Raw genomic sequence first — 10,000 nt, 5'->3', positions numbered from 1 at the left:
AACATTTCCTGGCTTCGTGCAGTGCTAAAACAGTGAACGTCCCGGTTTAAAAAAAAAAAATCATGGGGAATTCAACTTCGTGCATTAGAATATCCAGGTATCTGTTCTTCTCTCTGACGCTCTTCGGAAAAGACGATGAAAGGCGAATTGTCAAAGTCAAATAGGCTTTTATTCGATGATTCACAGAAGGATTCTCATGTTTATATTAATATAATGACGATATATCTGCATGGAAGAACCATGCAGAAAGTTTATAAGCTCTCTTGAGCATGACAGTATTGAAACCGTTCATGAGCATTGATACCGGCAGATTTTTATTATCTATTCATTTTTTATCGTACTTACCTAAGGATATGGAATAAGGGAGATGCAGAATAACCCACAATAATAAGAAAATGTTTTCACCGTATTCTCTTTTCTTGAAATGAATACCGAAAGGATCTCTCTCTCTCTCTCTCTCTCTCTCTCTCTCTCTCTCTCTCTCTCTCTCTCTCTCTCTCTCTCGGGCAAGCATTCAATTAGAGAAATTCCCTTCATATGTGAGTGTCAAGACTGATTTTAGTCATAAATAGAATTTTAAAGAGCAGAAATGAAGTAATTACCATTACTTCATTCTACCTTAGCTACACGAAAAGAATTTCAGCGAGTCTTTTACAATAAAACCTAATTCTCGAGTAGGAGTAAGAGTAAATTAGTCTTAGAAAAAACACGTTTTCATGATTTTAAATAAATTCGGAATTTCAATTTCAAGACAGGTTAGAAAAGTCTTAAAATAATAATACCTGAAGCCTTAACAATCCCATACGCGTGGTTTCTGTGCGAATAAAATCTCCTCCGGAGAAGGCGTGACGCAAGGAAAGGAACACAAGAGTTAAAACTCTCCATATTCTTGGAGCACTTTAAAAGCTTCCGGTAAGAGTCTTTTAGCACTTGCGAAATCGCAGAGGCTGAGTTAAGAAGGCCTGGCATTTTGCTGGACTGAATTTTCCAAGAAAGACCTGGATAAGAGTAAATTATGGAAAAAGGTTGAGCAAGAAGGCAAGCTTTAAGTTTGTGCTTGGAGAGGAATAGTTTATTATATTATGAAAAAAACTTTCCTCAAAATATTTTATCATGGTAAAAAGTAATATTATTGGTAAATATAACGAAAATTATTCTTTTACACTACATTAACAAAAAAAGTAATTTAACGGATTATGAGAAAAGCTTTTTTAAGATTTAGTTTTTTTATAAAATATATTAAAGGGATATTTTCATAAAACTGAATTCGGATGATAATATTGTTTTACTAATATTACAAATTTTTCTAAGAAATTAAGCAAAACATTTTTAATGCTGTTCATAATATTTGGCAAAATGTAGCTGCAGAGAAAAGCGTTCTAGTCGATGCCCTTGAAGTGCATTATGGGAAATTACCCCAGGGTATAATCTTACTTGCTTGGTAAGTGGTTCATTGTATCCAGTATATTAGGTGATGAGGAAAAACCTGACGTGTGAGTTGCCGTAGACTGTAAACTTCATTTAGTATATACATAATCTACTGGTCACTTTATAATAGATACGCATGTAATTGTAAGAGCCACAGTAATTTATCTAATATGGATAAAAGTTTAGAGACAAACAATCAGATGTGATTTTTAAAGCCGAAATATAAGAATATTAAACATAAATTGAATTAAACAATAAAGAAAATTTTATATATGTTTTGCCGTCAAACACTGCCTGGCTGCTCTCTGCAAGAATATAACGTCAAGATATGCATATATAAATCTTATATCATTCAGGTTGCCACAATTCTTAATCAACGAATCTTTTACTTGATCATTTCTTCATATCAAATAACAAAACATACGAAGAATTATAGTAAACTAAGTATTATTTACATTTTTAATTGTCTCTGTTATATGCCATTCCTTGAAATTCAAACTTGAAGACGCTCTCGCTCAATTATAATGCGTTGTGTTCCCTGTAACTGTTTACTGCATGACAAATATAATTTATGTAAGAAAACAGAGCAAACCTGAATGATGAAAAAAAATTAAAATGTAACACATGCATGACACATTTGCCTTCCAGATCTTCAAATCTTTTGTTCAGAAAAAAAAAACTGATGTAACATTACAAAGTACGTTTCACTGTTGTATATCTATACACACATACATACATACATACATACATACATACATACATACATACATACACACATACATACACACACACACATATATACATATATATATATATATATATATATATATATATATATATATATATATATATATATATATATATATATAATAATATGAACCAGAACCGGGCTATCTTGCTCACAGAGCAGCCCGGATCCACAGACTGTAAATAACAGAAGCCTGCGTTAGATATGCAGAGGAACTTCATCCTCCCTTCTTCAAGGACACCACACGCAATCCGCGAGAATCCGAAGTGGGCCACGGCATAGGACGCGTCCTATGGTGAACCAGAAATGTCTATGCTGCCGCCCAGATCACCAGCGAGAGAAAGGGAACAGCCGACCAATAGAAATTCAGCATCCCAGTGACGCAATGTTTACGATTTAAGCGTCGGCATGTAGTAATATAAACCCTGTACGTCAGTTTGGAATCCAGTCCTGAAGACGCCTTCGAGAAATGGGGAAATGTTACGTCGACTAGAAAAAGATAGAGTAAATGGAGAGAATCGTGAATAATTTTCCCTTATTCCTGAGAAGCTTAGACTGATTCATTATCGTGATAAAAGATGTTATCGGCGAACAATGCCATTAACTTCGATATAAAGTGCATAAGAGGGAAATATGCCTAAATAGCATAAATTATATATATATATATATATATATATATATATATATATATATATATATATATATATATATATATATATATATATATATATATATATATTATATATATACACATATATACTGTATATACTGTGTATGTATGTATATATATGTGTGTGTGTGTATTTATGCATGCACTGAACTACACGAATGCTTATCACTATTCAGTGAATGGAACTATTTCTATCCCTTAACAAAAACTCATGGTGCAATGCTTTTACACTCCTATGAATTTCATAGAGGCAAGTAAATGCACTGTCCCTTTTCCATCCGCAGATTTTATGTTACAGATGTGGTAATCCACTTCTCTTAATGGATCTGGCCAATAACGTTTTGAGAAAAAATGATGAATCAACATAACACTAAACTTGTTTTTCCTATGAGAGGCTTGCAAGTTTCATAAGCCTAAATGTAATTTTGAGAGTGCTCAGCTTGTGTGCAAATTAATAATATATATATATATATATATATATATATATATATATATATATATATATATATATATATATATATATATATATATATATATATATATATTTATATTTATATATATATATATATATATATATATATATATATATATATATATATATATATATATGAATCATGACATTGATATCAAAATTATTTATAATATATCAAAATTATTATAACAGTACGGTCAGCACCACTAGGAGGATTATGGAAGTTGGTCTCACCACTTTATATGACACCTTATTATGAATAATTTACTTTTAAATGAAGAGGTTGCAAAAGTGCCAGAATTATGAACTTCAGAAATGTGTACTGCCTTCTTCAATCTGATAATGTGAATAGCCACCTTTCACTTGCTCCAGAGTCTGCAGATTAAACAACAATTTTAGATAACGAGCCTCAAAACTTTGTTCAAGAAGAAGACCAGCGTTTGGTTCCGCCTCGAAGATCACTTAGAATTCGGGAAACAAATATGACCCAATAACTTGTTCGCTCATTTTAACCTTGTTTATCAGCCTCAGTTTGATTATATTTATTTTTCTTTCTTCATAACTGATGCATGTCTCTTTTTTTTTTTTTAGTTTAGTGATTAATTCCCCAGAAGGTTGGATGAAAGCTTTAAGCTCTGTAAATATTTTTACAAATACTTTTCGTCTCTCTAATCAAGAGCATTACTGTGGATCCTTCTGTTGGTAACTGAGAAGCACCATACGTCGTTTTTATATTTCAGATATATGTATGTATGTATGTATGTATGTATGTATGTATGTGTGTGTTTTTTGTGTTTGTGATTAGGTTGGTAGATGTAGTCATGGAAAGTAATTATTTAGTATGTAATCATTTAAATGAAGTCAAATGCACAGTAAGAACTTTATTAACTTTCAAATGTATAGTTAACGTAATTACTATATATATATATATATATATATATATATATATATATATATATATATATATATATATATATATATATATATATATATCAGAAGCCATGGAATTATCTTATCTTTGTTGGCTTATAAAATCATCAAAACATTGGTACTAGTGTCAAAGGATGGAATATAAATGGATAGTATACACAGTAACGTTTGACAACATTTAAATCTTAAGATTTCTGGAATTGGTAATTAGAAGATCATGAGAGCTTAATAGGCTTAGATTATAATCATTTATGTACATAGTCTCGGGATATGTTTAAAATGAAGCAGATTAAATGAAACAATGTCTTTAACCGGTAATGCAACAATAATTGAACAGTGTTAACTTTTAGATAATAGAAAGCAGTATATATATATAAATATGTTTCGTTCCGTGTGTAACAACGAGACTTAGCAGATGATAAACTAACCCTTTAAAGAAGTCCTCGTCCAGTACGATCCTCTAAGCACATGCGCACGTAATTTAATATTTACGATCCATATTATGTAAGAAAGACAATTGCCACTAATCCAGCGTTGCAAGAAATTTTTTCTTATACCGAACACCTCTGAACCCAGACCTTGAATGGACTTCATCAGTTACTTAAACTCATCAAATCTTCAAACAAACTCATATCCTCAAAGAAGAAAGGATGCTATACAGATTATTGCTCAGATAAACTGTTTTTCATTATCAATGAAAAATGAATTACGCGATATCAATTGCTTGGCAATAAACATATCGGTCTAAAGGACCAGCATTCATGATAGCTAGGAGCTGCGTCCGATTCATTATCGCATCTATTATGCGGTCGTTGCCCAGTAAACTCAATCCGTGACACGATAATACTAATCATTAAGAAGCCCAAATAAGTAAAAAATGCGCCGAAGTTTCTTCGGCGCAATCGAGTTTTCTGTACAGTGTATAATGCTGTATGAAACTCTCAGCCACGACCCATGAAACTCTCAGCCGCGGCCCATGAACACTTTCAGCCACAGCCTGGTGGTGGCCTGTGTTGTTGGCACCTAAGGCGGTGCTAGACGCATGATCATGGCTAATTTAAACCTTAAATAAAATAAAATCTACTGAAATACAGGGCTGCAATTTGGTATGTTTGATGATTGGAGGTTGCATGATTAGGATACCAATTTGCAGCCCTCTAGCCTCAGCAGTTTTTAAGATCTGAGGGCGGACAGAAAAAGTGCGAACAGAAAAAAGTGAGGACGGACAGACAAATAGCCATCTCAATAGTTTTCTTTTACAGAAAAATAAAAGCTAGTGGCTGTAATTCGTTCTAGTAACTCATAGTTTGAGCCACAAATAATTGCCCCAGTATACAGTATATATATTTTTAATATAATGGTAACGTCACCTACCAGAAAAAGCTACGGTTCAGGAGTTTCTTCTCATCTTCCGTTTCCCCATCGTCTTTAATCTCTATCTCTGTCAGGACTGACTGAACTCGAGTAAGGCTATGAGGATGACTTTCTCATGAGGGTGACTTTCTCATCGTTCTGGAAAGGAAAAAAGAAAAAGTGAATATGACGATGAAATATTTTCATAAAAGTTGTTGAACGGAAAATCCGTTTGGCAGGAATTGTGACTGGTTCTAGTAGACAAGAATTTTCTCATATATACAACGCCGCTGAAGGGTCTAATTCCAATTTCATTAAACAATATTGTTTGTTTGTTGGAAGTGTTGACTTGATGTTTTTTTTTATGACTGTAAACATCTGTACTGTACTTTGGGGTGGGCGTTGACGGAACATATTGTACGATGATTGAAAACAAACAGCGATATAAAATGAAAAGAAACTATGCAACATGAAGGAAAAATATTGATAGAAGATAACTAGCGCACAGAAATGGAACAACGGAAATTTAAAGGTTTCAAGAAGTGACTCGTTTACAATGTTTCTATCTTTTGTTGTATATGATGATCCTTGTATATTCTGATTATATATGACATAAGCGAAAACTAAGCAAGAAAACTTAGCTAGGTAAGATTAGGGTCATTAAGGAACTCTAGAAGTAGGCTACTGAGGGAAGATCAGATAACCTAGGCTCAAGGAAATGTTAGGGTTGAGCTGGTGATTCATCGCAAAACCGCAATTACTTACTGCTTCCATAGGGATAAAATTCATTTATAAAGCTTTCTGTATGCGAATTTCTACATTTAAGTCTGTTAATAGGAGAAAAAGTTTGTTTACTACGACTATACACATAGAAGAAAAATGTGAAGAGCCTACTAAAAATTTTTGAACAGTCCTGTTTAATGAGTGATATGTAATTTGAGATACTTGATAACTCACGAAGACAAAGAAAATAAGGAAATAACTGAGTAAGGAAACAACTGATTTACATGGAATTTAATTAAAAACTAAATTTACGACTCAAACAAAAGTCCGTGTAAAGTGTGAACGCAACAGCAATTACCCAATAACAGAAGAGCATATTGAACCAATTCCTCGCCAAGAACCCGAGATGTAGCTTTTGAAAATGCATGAAGGAAGGAATGAATGGTCTTGAATTGCTTGAAAGTGTATATGATTAAGGGTCGTTGAAATGTTGAGAAAATGCATAGATACTCTAAACATGAGGAAATGCGATACAATTATGTAAAATGTTAACCTGAGGGTGTTGAGTTTTTTTTTTTTATACATACGTGAAAGTCGAAGACAACTGACTGATTATTGGCGGGTACACTTTGTAAAAGGTACAAAAAGTGAAAGTGGTAGGCGAAATTCAATGTTTTTTTTTTATGCTCATTTATACAGGAAGGATGGACCTGATCATGAACATAGATTGTCCTGAATTTTCCTGAAGCAGCAATCTATTGATGGTAAAAACGTTTTGGCGCAAGTGAATAACTCTAATTACAAAAATATTAACATTAAATGTTATAGGCGAAACATTATCAAATATATATGAAATACAATAGATGATATTGCCAAAACCCTGTAAAATGTGTTGCAGGACAATTCCTGCAACACATTTTGCTCGCTGCCTTATGAAACCTACAACAAATCATAAATCACTGAATAAATAATAATAACAAACAAAAGGCGAAAGTGGCAAGAGACTTCAATCGTGTATGAAAATATAAACTGCACTCCAATCTCTTCTCACATTCAATAACAGTAAAAGCTAGTGAAAAATGTTCCGAAAAAAAACAGTATAAGAGAATCATAATCTCGTGTGATATGCCTGGACTACCAGATTCAACAACATCCTAAAGTATTTTAAGAGCAAATTCTGCAAAAATAGGTCACTGCTTAAAGTTGAATACTCGTGAAGAGTAAAACCATCTACAAAAAAAAAAAAAAAAAAAAAAAAGTATCACTCCTCACAAAAACCATTTCTATTCAATATTGTTCACATTGTCTGAAACGTCCTTCAAAGGATATTGAATAACACCTATATCTGTTGAACCGAGAAACAGGCGAATAGTAAATTAAAGACCAGAAACTTTTAAGAGTCAAATGACCTATGGGGGAAAGGGTGTACAATGATCATGGCTTTACAAACGCAAATATGAATATCGCTTATGTCTGCGACAATTCGTGATTTATCGGATATGTTGCAATGTCCCACTTCAAGTTCGACAATATAGAGAAATTTAACTGCTTCTTGGTATTTAGAACTGTTGGTAAAATTCAGCTCATTCTTCGTTCACCTCTGACCGGTTGATATTTTTGGAGGGTAGGAAATAAAGTAATTGATTAATTGGTTTGAAACATTAAATTGGCATTACAACGTCCATGGTTATCGAAAAAAAGGACAAAGGATGAAGGAAAATTTAACAACTAACCTACAATAACAGACCCCAATTTTCACGTGACAACAAACGTGGTTTGAAAATTACTCCATCTCTATTTCACTTTTTCGTAATATATTTATCGAGGACATTTATAATCCTTAATCTAGTCGTAATTTGTTTATTCAAAACTGCAGATGATATTCATAACACCAATCGTGTTATTCCTGTAGGCAAACAATTAATGTTTATGTAAATACAACTTTAATATAAATTGCACACCCAGATACAATGTGCATATTTACGACAGTCGACTCTGAACTCATATCACCAAGAATAACATCTTTACATAAGCAACACCACATTTACTCCCCCTCTGCCTTGTACAAGCAAAGCCCGGTGTTCCTGCGAGATATATGTTTGCAGCGAACAAATATCCAAGAAATGCAGGACTTTTAGTATTACAGACCTTTGTGACAATTTTTTAACTGAGTCAACTTGGATCTTCTCAAAGAGAATACATAATGGTGATCTTTTAGTGTTGCTTGTAAGTTACTATTATTATTATTATTATTATTATTATTATTATTATTATTATTATTATTATTATTATTATTATGTCATGTGGAAAATAGAAAAAGTCTTCTAAATGCAGCTGAAGCTTTTATCAATATAATTCAATTTTTATATTTGTTTTATATTACTATTGATTAAATTATGTCATGTAGAATGCATATTTGTTTTATATTTCTTTGAATAAACTCGGTAGACAGTTACCTAATGAGTTTGTTTTTATCTTTTCCAAAATACAAAAATATTTTTCATTGTTTTTTATCTTTTCAAAATACTCTTTCACCCTGAAATATTTTTCATGTTGAAGAAAACATAAAGGTTAAAATTTTGGATTGTTTTCCAATGAGAACTAAGAAATTGTTAAATAGATCCCTGTTCTCCAGAATCCAATACTGAATTTCGAAGCCCTGACCTATTTTCCAAGGTCTCAGGTCGTTCTAAATGTCAACCTTTAATTTTTCAGCGACAAATGAAGCTCTTTACCTGGGTAATATGCAAGTACGTTTCCCAAAAAAATTAAGAGCCTGACTATTTTTTGTCTGAAAATTTTAATCTGATTATGATAAATATGGATAATCAGGCGTTACTGACGTTTTGATAATATTTCAGAAATATTTCTAACCTAATTTTGTTGACAATGATTACTTATATTCCTAGATTCCTTGGGGATTGTTGAAAGCTTTTTCAAATGTGTATTTTTAGCACCTGTTAAATTCGTATCTGATTTGCATGACACTTGCCTGGTAAGTATCATTGGGACTAGTATTTGATAAATAACATATTTCGTGTTTAAGGACAAAACTTTATCATTCTGTAAGCTTTGTGAAAATCTAGCATCCGTAAATAATTCTGATTTTTTTTAACATATTTTCAAGGTCACAAGTAAATATGTCCAAGAGTTCTCTTGGTCACAGTAATTGTTGAAAGTCTATCGGTCTTGCAAAGCAGAATGCATAATAATCAAGACCATTTTAACCTCTTCCCTTTAAAATATATTCTTTGTTGTAAGTTCCTACAATATACCAATATGCTTACAGTTACCTCACTAACCATCTACCAAAATTTCTACATACAATATTCACCATTATACATTATATCAAGAAGTTTGTAATGAATCATATGTCCCAACGATTTATTTACTTTATATAATGTCAGCGTTGAACAGTGAAATTTGTTCGGAAGAACTGATGCAGTTCCAATGTAGTCACTCTTACTGCTAAAAATGTATATGCGTTCATCTAAAGGCAGTTCGTTCCCAAATATTTGGTAAATACTACGGGTGAAATAACATTCGTGAACATGAATATAATTGACAAATGAGATAGAAAAACATTTATATTTATTCACATGTTTTTTTTTATCTATAATGTTTCGTTAGCCATTATCTATTTACTAGAGTTAAACAATAAGTGAAATAACTTTTC

The 10,000-nt window shown here is 32.2% G+C and overlaps 1 long non-coding RNA gene across 1 annotated transcript in view; it reads right to left on the bottom strand.

Annotated features, from left to right (window-relative positions):
- Positions 1-5,622: 5,622 nt before the first annotated feature.
- The window catches only part of LOC136839631 (uncharacterized), a 185,376-nt gene continuing 180,998 nt past the window's right edge, over positions 5,623-10,000 (bottom strand). Inside the window, exon 7 of the long non-coding RNA XR_010853420.1 lies at positions 5,623-5,760. This is a non-coding gene — a long non-coding RNA (uncharacterized lncRNA). The remainder of the gene's footprint in view (positions 5,761-10,000) is intronic.

This window comes from Macrobrachium rosenbergii, chromosome 6, assembly GCF_040412425.1.
Source record: "Macrobrachium rosenbergii isolate ZJJX-2024 chromosome 6, ASM4041242v1, whole genome shotgun sequence".
NCBI lineage: Eukaryota > Metazoa > Arthropoda > Malacostraca > Decapoda > Palaemonidae > Macrobrachium > Macrobrachium rosenbergii.
Note: the sequence above shows the minus strand (reverse complement) of the source record. Positions and strands in the feature narration are given on the sequence as shown.